This window comes from Kogia breviceps, assembly GCF_026419965.1.
Source record: "Kogia breviceps isolate mKogBre1 chromosome 20 unlocalized genomic scaffold, mKogBre1 haplotype 1 SUPER_20_unloc_13, whole genome shotgun sequence".
NCBI classification, from domain to species: domain Eukaryota; kingdom Metazoa; phylum Chordata; class Mammalia; order Artiodactyla; family Physeteridae; genus Kogia; species Kogia breviceps.
Window position 1 is genome coordinate 134,679 of NW_026711564.1, and position 10,322 is coordinate 145,000.

The window sequence follows — 10,322 nt, forward strand, 5'->3', positions numbered from 1 at the left end:
GAAAGGGCCCCACACAAGCCTGCCCTTTTTACCCCAGTTGAAAACCCTCTCTAAAACCAGAAGGCCAAAAGAAGAATGACCGTGAGAGATCTGACCGGCCATCGCTTGGGACAACAGTGAGGCCAGTGAACCCAGTGAAAAGTGGACAGAGGGGCCTAGGTCCCTTGGCTCGACCCCTTCGCTGAGAAGCCAAAGCCTTTTACACGGGGATGAGCTTTTGCACACTTAGGTTTCTTCGGCCGGTGCAACGTTCACGAAACACGCCAAAGGAAGATGATCGAACGATGGACGTGTTTGTTGTCTGCCTGAGCCCACACGATACGAAATAGAAACTGGGGGAGGGTGTGTGTGCTGATGTTCGGGGTCTGGTGGGAGAAATCCTGGAGGGTTTTTGCCCTTAGGGTGCCTTGGTCTGGGGTTGACTTGTGTGCACTGAGAAAGAGGGCCGTTATTGAAGGCGCTGTGCAGATTTTGGACACCCTGATCCATGGAACCCTGAAGTTTGGGAACCTAGAAATCTTTTGGTCTGCATTTGAGTTGGAAATCATCTCCTCGACAGAAAGAAGTACATAGAAGGAGGAGGAGGAGGAGGAAGAGGGGGAGGGGGAGGGGGAGGGGGAGGGGAAATGGAATTGCATGAGCAGATCAGCCCTGGGGGCCTGAGTCTCAGACACACACAGACACACACACAGACACACAGACACAGACACAGACACAGACACACACACACACACACACACACACACACACACACACACACACACACGAGGCTCGCGGGAGTAAAAGAAGATGAACTTTTCCTCTGTGGACACCCACCCACGACTATACCTAGTTGTCCCAAGACGAGAAGCTCAGCTGTACATTGAACCCTTATCTGTTCCTGTGCTTTCTTGCCGAACATTCTCATGCGCTTCTTTCCCCTCGTGGAAGCACTTGGTATTCCCCACAGGTAGCCACCGTGGAACCAGCTGCTGATGATCCAAGAATTTGGAGGATTTCTGGAAATGATCAGTGATCCCGAGACAAACTCTCCCTTTCGTGATCCAAGCAACTCGGGGGGTGGGGGGGGTGGGGCTGCCTCTCACCCCCACCCCACCCACCGCCTTCTCCCTTGTGTACAAGCTATCTCTTTTAATTAAAAAAAAAAAAAAAAAAAAAAAAAAAAAAAAAAAAAAAAAAAAAGTTTTGCCGTGCTAGCCTTAGAAGCCTTGTGGAAACGACCTTCATTTTTCTGGTACTGCTGTGCCAGAATCTGGAAAGGGCCTGGTAACAGGTACTGTATGTCTGTAGCTCCCTTCTAGAGCTGGCCTGTTTCTGCGTAGGGATCCGAGTGCCGCAATGAACTTGTGAGAGAGCTCTCTTGAATGGCTTAGAAGGGAGCACTCCGGAATTCAGTCCACTAGAAAGGGAAGGGACCCAAAGGTTTTAGGCAAGTTCAGGTGGTGATCTAGGCTGAACCCTTCAGCCGAGAATAGCCAAGGTCAAGGTATGGGTTTTATGAAACTAGGCATGTCTTTAGCGTGATCAGCGTTCGAGGTCATCCTTTCCTTCTATCTACGTCGACCCCAAATCCAGTAAGTTCACGGGAGTGAACCAGATTCGTCGGCAAGAAAAAGAACTTGGGGATGATGGCTGACATCATCGTCTGAAGTCTCAGGAAGTGTTCACGGGCCATCTCGTCGTCATGGGATCTCGAACAAGTGATGTCGATAGCTCTAGGTGCAGGAACTCCTTAAGAAGCGTTATGTTTTGTGGTATGTCTACTTAAAAACAGTCTCGCCCAGACCTTTTGGGTCACTTTAGAAACTTCAGAGTTGGCATAAGTGGAATGATGGGGAATTCGTGGAATGTCTGGATCCTTTCCAAAGATAACCTATGGAAACGTTCGTTCATGGCTCGACAAGTCTCAGTGGACCTACTTCTGTCTCCTTATTACAGAAAGACTAAAGATGTTTCGATGTATGAGTCCACACCTCTGGCATCACTCTGGGGAAAAGAAAACATTTTTAAAAAGTGACACTGTGTGAAAATGTATGCTGGTGAAATGGAATCATCCCTTTGCCAGTCCAGAATCACTGGTGTCACAGACGCCGTTCACCCTGGCTTCCTAGTTCCTGTTCATGACCGATTCAGGTTTCTGAGGGTTCCGAATTCTGATTGTCCTTTTCTTGTTTTCTTCTCCATTCGTGTCTCAAAGAACTTTACGTTCCAAAAATATTTTTTAACCTACCAAATCATAGATTGTCCGTTTGTCACAAAAACTTTTAGGTTGAGAGATCTTTTCTTTCTTCCTTCCTTCCTTTCTTCCTTCCTTCCTTCCTTCCTTCCTTCCTTCCTTCCTTCCTTCCTTCCTTCCTTCCTTCCTTCCTTCGTCCCTCCCTCCCTCCCTCCCTCTCCTCTCCTCTCCTCTTGTCTCCTCTCCTCTCCTCTCCTTCCTCTCTCTCTCTCTCTCTCTCTCTCTCTCTTCTTTCTTTCTTTCTTTCTTTCTTTCTTTCTTTCTTTCTTTCTTTCTTTCTTTCTTTCTTTCTTTCTTTCTTTCTTTCTTTCTTTCTTTCTTTCTTTCTTTTTCTTTCTTTCTTTCTATCCCCCAAGTCTGTGCGTTGTGTTTCTTTCACTTTGTTCTGTTCCTAGGTACTAGGGATTTCTTTTAAATTCCATTAGCTTAAATAAGGGGCTTTGCATTTTTTGGCGAAAGCACCAGAAATGTATTTTCTCATTGAGTGTCGGAATGTTGTTTGCCGTGGATGAGGCAGGCTCTCCTTCTGCCAGATGACTGACGATTGGATGGAGGACAAGAGTACACGTGAGTAGGATCACGAACACTTACTGACGTTTCAGAGGACCTTAAATGAAAAACAGAGAAGCCTAGCCTCCCCCCTCCCCGCCCTGTAAAATTCGTCTGAAGTGGAGAGAAGACCTTGTTAAAAAATCATTTTGCTTTTCGTTCGATCCACATGGTGCGTGGATTTCCTAGCAGAAACTTAAGCGAGGTGTGTGTTCATCATTCAGCAGAATTCTAATTCTCTAGTTCTAAGGAAAACTACTCCAACGCTTGAGGAAGTCACCTTCCCGTGCAATCCTTAGGGAAAGCTCCCACCAAATTTAAGGATAGGAAATTTGGTTTGTAAACAAACGAGAGTCTTCATTTGGCGACCTTTGGTAGAAGTGGGGTGGGGGGGTTGTCTCACTTTCCATGGTTCCACTGTGCACACATTTCAATGACTAGGTGAAATCGCACCAAGAGCCTAACTACGTGTTTCAAATGTCAGTTTCCGCGATGGATGAACGGTAGCTGCGTCAAGTTCAAAGTCTGCTTCTTCCCGTTCGGTCTGCAGTGACTCCACCGATAACAAACGTGCGTGCCCCGTGTCCGGGGACCGATCCTCTTTCAGAGCCTGTCGGTGATTGCCTGGCGTGTATGTGTCTGTTTCCCAGGTCACACGCAGTGTGTCGTTGTGTTGCCCCCCGCCCCGGTCTGGTCTCCCCCGTCCATGGAAAATAAAAAGAAAGAATTGCCCGGGAACGACGAAAGTGCGGCTAAGAAACCCAAAATGATGACGCTGGGAGTCATCACTTGGATGGGGTTAGGAGACACCTGGGCATGCCTAGGACAACGCTGCCACCGTGTGAGAGACCAGCGCAAGGAGAGCTGAAGAAAACAAAGAAAAAAAAGGAGGAGGAGGAAGGGGAGGAGGAGGAGGAGGAGGAGGAGGAGGAGGAGGAGGAGGAGGAGGAGGAGGAAGAGGGTGGGGGGCGGGCGGGGGTGCGGGTGGGGGGAGGACAGGCTGAAGATGTCTCCAGGCGATGACGTTGGTGAAACCGTTCCCATTCAGAAAAGCACTTCCAGAGAAGAGAGTTCAGGACCCAGAGGGCACAAAGGGTTATCGTGTTGGAGGCTGATCTTCAGTTAGGGGAATAACAAGCAAACACACAAAACCTAGGACTGCTTATCCAGATGTAGAAAAGATACCACGCCAAGAAGGCAGGCAGGAGAGCAATGTTGAAGATTGCTGTTCCTAGGACCTTCCAAAATGAATCGGAGGCTTTCATGGCATGCTTTCTGTGACGGTCCACCACTCAATAAATCGTACTTTGGCTCTCTTTTTATTTCTCTACCTTTTAAATGGTGAGTGAGTAAGAGAGTTTTAAAATGTTTTGATAGGATTTTTTTTTTTTTTTTTTTTTTTTTTTTTTTTTTTTTTGTGGTACGCGGGCCTCTCACTGTTGTGGCCTCTCCCATTGCGGAGCACAGGCTCCGGACGCGCAGGCCCAGCGGCCATGGCTCACGGGCCCAGCCGCTCCGCGGCATGTGGGATCTTCCCGGACCAGGGCACGAACCCGTGTCCCCTGCATCGGCAGGCGGACTCTCAACCACTGCGCCACCAGGGAAGCCCCCTGATAGGATTTTTGAATGTCGTGGGAGAACGGTATTTTCCCCCCGTGGATGAACAAGATTGCTTTTTCGAGCTTCACCTTTCACGGTCATTTTAGGGTCCTGAACTGCCCTGCCAAGTGAGCCCTGTGTGTCGCTGTGTCCCTTCAGAAGGGTTGGTGCTTGATGACATCATGATATCGAAATCTTGATGGTTGACTTACAGGACCACTGTTGGGAGTTTGTTTGTCGTCTTAATCTTCCTTACCTACTGCACTCACGTGACTGTCCACTCTTTGTCTCACTTCTCTCTCCGCACCCCCACCCCCCACCCCCCACCCCCCACCCGGTCCTTCTCTCATAGATATAGACGTACGGGCACAGAGAGCGCTAACAGTGCGTCCGTACCTATCTCTCCATCGTTACAGGTGTTGGTACAGATAGACATGTACATGTCGTCTTTACCCCCTCCGTGGGCACTTAGTGGAGTTGCTGGGTCGCATGGTAGTTTTCTGTGCAGTGTTTTGAGGGACTTCCTTTCTGTTTTCCATACTGCTGTCTTTTGTCGGAGAGCCGTTCTCTCACCCGCCGGGTGACATCTCTGAGTCCTCCCTCCGGCGTGCCACGGTGGTGGTGGTCTCTCTCAGCTTGAAAAATACGTGTTGGATCGGGAGGAAGGAGGCACTTTTTCTGCTTGTACGAACTTGCTGTCGCAACTCCAGATCCTGTGCCTGTCCGAATATCTTCGTCCAGAGAGATGCGTGTGTGCGCTTTTTTCGTTGCCCCGTTGAATTCTTTCACTAAAAGAGGTTTTCTGTTTTATTTCTGTTTGTTTTGTTGTTGTGTTTTGTTTGTTTGGTTTTTACTAAGAAAGTTGTGTTCTTTCTTTCTTTCTTTTTTCTTTTTTTCTTTTTTTCTCTTCTTCTTTTTTTTCTCTAATGAAAATGTTCTGTTCTGGCCTCCTGCCCACTTTTCTCACTGGGTCGCTTGTTTTCTGGAGGCTGAATTGTGTGAGGTCTTGGTCTGTTTTGGATAGGCTCCCCTGACGGGATGTGCTTGGGCTTGTCCTAGGCCTTTATACGTCCACGTCCACGTATACGTATGCCACAAGCGTACGTAATGTGTGTACGTATGCGATACGTGCACGCTTTTCTCTTTGTTTTAAAGGCCAGAGAAGTTCTACAGCTTGACTTCTTGGTTGGTATGGTTTGGTGTGGTCCTGGTGGGACTACGGTTCGCTGTCAGTACTCACCGCACTCCACACACACACGCACGCACGCACACGCACACACACGCTCACACACACTCGCACTCAGAGTGTTGCCTTGTGTCGACGTACCGGAACTCAGTTTCTTTAGTGGATGGCTATTGACTCCACCCTCGCCCCCTCCCCACCAGCCGCCCGCATTCCCCCAACCCCCGCCTCACCCGCCCCCACCCCCCCCACCCCCGCCCGGCCCGTGATGGATCGTGGTCAGTCCGTTATGAAATCCATGTTCTCGTGACCGCAAGTGCATTTTCCCCACCCTCGCAGCACCCATGTGTTGTCTTTGGACGAATTCCTGCGTTGTTCCCTGAGCGCTTGCCTGGTTTCGGTTTGCCAGTCCCCGACTTCCGTCCCTCTCTCTCTCCCTCCCTCCCTCCCTCCGTCCGTCCCTCCGTCCTTACATCCGTCCCTCCGTCCCTCCGTCCCTCCATCCGTCCCTCCCTCCTTCCCTCCCTCCCTCCCTCCCTCCCTCCCTCCCTCCCTCCCTCCCCCCCGTCCGGGCAGCCGGGGATCTTGCTCGTGCCCCTCTGGGCAACCCGTGCCGGGCGCCCCGGGCCCCGCCGGCGTCTCCGCGGGATTTCCCCCCCGCCCAGGAATCGCGTTGGGGAGCGCGTCTCCTCCGAGACAGCCTCCCGGCGACATCTCCCCGGCTTCCCCCGCCCCCCACCCCCCCACCCCCGTCTGCTGCCCGGGTCGCACCGTGTCGTGTCGTGCCGACCGGGGAGCTAGCTCCGAGATGGACGACACGGGGCCGCCGCGCCAGACGCCCGCCGCCTCGTCCCGGGCTGAGCTCGGGCGTTTGGGCGGCCCGGCGCTGCCGCCGCGTCCTCGGTGGCCGGCCGGCGACAGGGATCCGGCCCGGGGACGTTGGAGCCGGTTGTCGGGAGCCACCTGGCGGCCGCTTTTATATTGTCCCTTGTCTCTGGAGCTTCGGCGACCTTCGTGAGGGCTGTGAGTCGGCCGCCGGGCCCGAGGCAGAGTTCCGGCAGCCAGGCGACGCTGGTGGCCACTGTCCCGGTGGCGCCCAGGCGTGGGCGCCTCCTGCTGTCGCTTGAGATTGGGCGTGCAGGTCTATGAGGGTGTGACCGTCGCCGCGCTCTCGAGCCGCTCTGGGGGACCGCCTGGCCCGGTCGACCAGCATCCGTCCGCTCCCCTCCGGCCGCGGGGACCGACCCGGCCACCCGACACGACCTGGGCCGGGCCGCCGCGGTGGGAAGGGAGAGGGTCTTCCGCGCCCTCCGGAGCGCCTGCGGATGGGCGGTCGGTCGGGCTTTCTCCTGGCTCACCCTTTGGAGCGTTCATTCCCCGACCCCCCCCACCCTCCCTTCCTCTCTTCCGCGGTCCCCACAGCGCCCCGCTCCGGAAGGTGGGGGACCGGCCCGGGCCCGTGCGTTTAGGTTAGGCCGGTGGCGGGCGCGACGGGCTCGGTGGCGGGCGCGCGTGGGGCCCCTCCCGGTGGTCGGATTCTTTCTCACCGATGTTTGGCCGAGTCGGACTCGGGAGGTGGGGACCGGCCTGGGCCGCGAGGGGTGACCCGGAGAGACCGGCCCGGGCCCGGGCCCGGGTGCGGTCCCTCCCTCGTGGGCTCTGGTCGCCTGGGAGGCGCCTCCCGGGGCAAAATGTTTCCAAGTGCCCCTGGGTCCGTGGACGTGGACGGACCGGGCCTTGCTCGCGCGGGTGGCCGGGGAGGGCGCACCCGGCCCTTCAGCGTGCCCACGGGGGGTCCTGGTCGGCGGACTTTGAGTTTTTTCTCACCCTCCCTCCCCCGCCCCCTCTCCTCCACCCGCCGCGAGTCCCGGCCGGGGTGGGGGTGGGGACCGGCCCGCCCGAGCCGTCCTGGGTGGCCCGGATAGGGCGGCCCGGGCCCGGGCGCGGTCCCCCGTGGGGCCCGCTCGTCGGAGACGGCCGAGTGAGATATTTCTTTTCCTTTCACCAAGTCTTGGCCCGGAGACTCGGAGGGACCGGTACCTGCCCGTGCGGGTGAACCGGGGAGGGCGACCCGGCTCGCGGCCCTCTCCCACGTTTGCCCGCCCCGCTTGGCCCGCCCCCCCCCTCCCCCCCACCCCCCCCCCCACTCCCCCCAAGCTCCTCGGGTCGACCAGATGGCCCCGAGAGCTCCGGGGCTGGTGTGGATGGGGAAGTGTTGGGGACAGGCGGCCGGACCGAGGTCCCGGGGACCCCCCCTGCGACGCGTGCGTGGGCCCCGCTGCCGGGCGCCGTGATTTTTTTCGCCCGAAATGGGCCTTTTTTGCCACCAGATAGGTGCTGACACGGTCTTCTCTGGCGTCTGTCGCTGAGGACTTTGGGAGTCTGGACGCGCGCAGGGTCCTGGGCTTTGGATCGCCGTCTGGTGGCCGAGCCGACCCTCGCCACTTGAGCCGCCCGCCTGGGCCTGCGCGCCGGCTCTCGTGTGTGCGTCCGGCTGACCCGACCCGCGGTGCCGCCTCCGGTCTCTGGCTCACCCGAGGGCGGCGGGGCGTTGGGTCTTCTACCCCGTGTGACTCCCCTCCCCGCCGCAGGCACCCGGTGGTGGCTGAGACGACGACCCCACCCCGCAGGCTCCGTGCCACGTGTCAGGCGTTCTCCTCACTCGCGGGGTCGTCGGCCACTTTTGCCTGAGAGGAGAAAAAAAAAAAAAAAAGAAAGAGGGGGTTTGGGGTGCCGCCGGTGAGGCCGAAGCAGGCTCCTCTGGTGATGGTCCTCGCTGTGCGTGCCCCTCCCCTTCGGGGCCTGGTGGTCCCTGGCTCTCTGGCATGACTGATCGATGTGGTGATGTCGCGCTCTCCTGGGCCGGGCCTTAAGGTCGCGCCAGACGAGGGACGGACGTTCTTGGCGAACGGGACCGCTCTTCTCGTTCTGTCCGCGGGCCTCCCCGCCTCTCTCCTCACGCTCTCCCGGCCTGTCGAGGGGTGTGGGGAAGGGCAGGGGTGGTGGTCCCCGGCCCTGACCTTCGGCCTCCCGCCCCCTGCCTCACGGCGTGGGTGGCGGGGCCGTGGTCCTCGGACGCAGCAGACGCTCTCGCTTCGCCTCCTCGGCGTGTTGCCCCCGTGGGCGGTCCTCCCCGCGTTGGTGGGGGGGTGCCGTCCCGCCGCTGCGCCGCGCGCCCCTGCCGGTGCGTGAGCGTGCCTCGTTCGATCCTCTGTGGTGCCCCTGGAGCGCTCCAGGTCGTCCCTCAGGTGCCCGAGGCCGAGCGGTGGTGTCGTTCCCTTCTCCCAGCGTGCTCCTCGGGGTCCCCGCCGCCGCGGTGGTGCGTCCCGTGAGTGGCTCTCTTGGGGGGGTCGAGACGGTAAGGGAGGCGTGCCTCTGTTTTCCCTCCCTCGGTTGGGGGAAACAGGGGCCGCCTCGTCGCGGTCGTCCTCCCACGGTGTTGCTGTGGCACGGGGGGACTGACTCGGGCCAGGCGAGCGTCCGCGTGTGCCCACCCTCCCCCCCCACGTGTGTGTGTGTTTGTGGCGGTCGGGGGGGAGGGGGTCGCACGCGGGCGTGGGTGGCGAGCGCGTTGGGCCGGGGCCTGTGAGAGAAGGGGGTCTTTCCGCCCCTCTCGGGCGTGCTCCCTCCTCTCGGGGCCCCCGATGGACGGGCCTGGGGGCGGCGGAGGTTGTGCCCCCGGCTGTGGCCGCGAATGCTCCTCTGGGCCTCGTGCTTACCCATACCGCAGACCCCTCTCCCAAACCCCGCCCAGTCGTGGACTTTGGCGGCTCGTGGAGCGCCTCCGTGGGCGGGCCCGAAGGGGAGACGATGGGTTGGGGGGACGACGCCCCCTCGGTGAGGAAACCTTCTCTAGCGATCCGAGAGGGAGCCTTGGGGTACCGGACCCCCCAGCCGCTGCCCCTCCCGCGCGTGCAGTGGCCACGGTGTTGGCGACTGCCAGAGCACGTGGGCGGAGCCCCTCGCCTTCGCGGCGGGAGGGTTCTCTGCGCCGGCCCCGCGGTGGGGCCGGGCGCCGCTCTTTGCCTACCGCGGCCCGCGCCTCCCCCCTCTGAGTCGGGGGAGGGTCCCGCCAAGGCCGGGCGTCCGGCGCGGGGCCGCGCGTGCGCGTGCGCGTGCGTGTGCGTGCGCGTGCGGTGACACACCCCCCTCTCGGTGGCGAGGCCGAGGGGGGCGGGCGGGGACGCCCGGGCGTCCCGACGACTCCCTAGTCCCGCAGCCGCGAGGAGCCCGTCGCGCCTGCCCTCGCCGCGAGTCGGCAGCCGGTGGCGGTGTTGCGGGCACGGTGCGGGCCGCCTCGCTCGGGGGCGTTCACCCGGGGCGCGGGCCCCGGGGGTCGGACTCGGACGACGGCGGATCTGGCGAGGACGGAGGGGTTTGAGCTCGGTTGGACGGACGGGGTCCCTCCGCGGTACGCGGGGGGACCGTCGCACGCGGGGCCTGGCGGCGGGGCCGGGTCGTGGGAGGCCCCGGGGTGGCTGGGGCCGGCCGGCGTCTCAGGCGTCGTGGGACCGCCCTCGTGTGTGTGGCGGTGGGACCCCGCGCTTGTTTTCCTGGTGGCCCGGTCGTGCCTCGGCACTTTCCCTCCCTGGGCGGGCGCCCCGCGCCCCTGCCCCGCGGCCCTCGCCGTGTGCGCGTGCCGCCCCCTCCCCGTCGCCGTCGACGCCGCCGCCGCCCCCTCCCCCGGCCCACCCCACCCCACCCGGCCGCACCGCGTCCCCCTTCCACCGTCTGGGACCGAGCCGTCCTCGCCCA